This window comes from Nannospalax galili, unplaced genomic scaffold (genome assembly GCF_000622305.1).
Source record: "Nannospalax galili isolate Female #2095 unplaced genomic scaffold, S.galili_v1.0 scaffold395, whole genome shotgun sequence".
Classification (NCBI taxonomy): domain Eukaryota; kingdom Metazoa; phylum Chordata; class Mammalia; order Rodentia; family Spalacidae; genus Nannospalax; species Nannospalax galili.
The window spans coordinates 1,134,377-1,134,646 of NW_008335527.1; positions in this window are offsets into that span (position 1 = coordinate 1,134,377).

The window sequence follows — 270 nt, forward strand, 5'->3', positions numbered from 1 at the left end:
GGTAAGGTTTATCTGAGAACAATTGGTCTTTGCCCAAGATTTATCTACATGACACACAGTAATTAAAAGTACCAGATGTGTGGAACTAACCTTCTTGGATGTTTAACAGACATACCTTGAGATCTATATAATTTGATCGGAGGGACCTAAGAGGCACTTTTTGCTCCTTGCCCTCCTAGGTCGACTAGTTCCAGGGGACTATGAGCATCTCTCAAAATGTCCTGTAATTGTGGTGGGTCACCTGTCCTCTTGATCAAGGAGGCCAAGGAG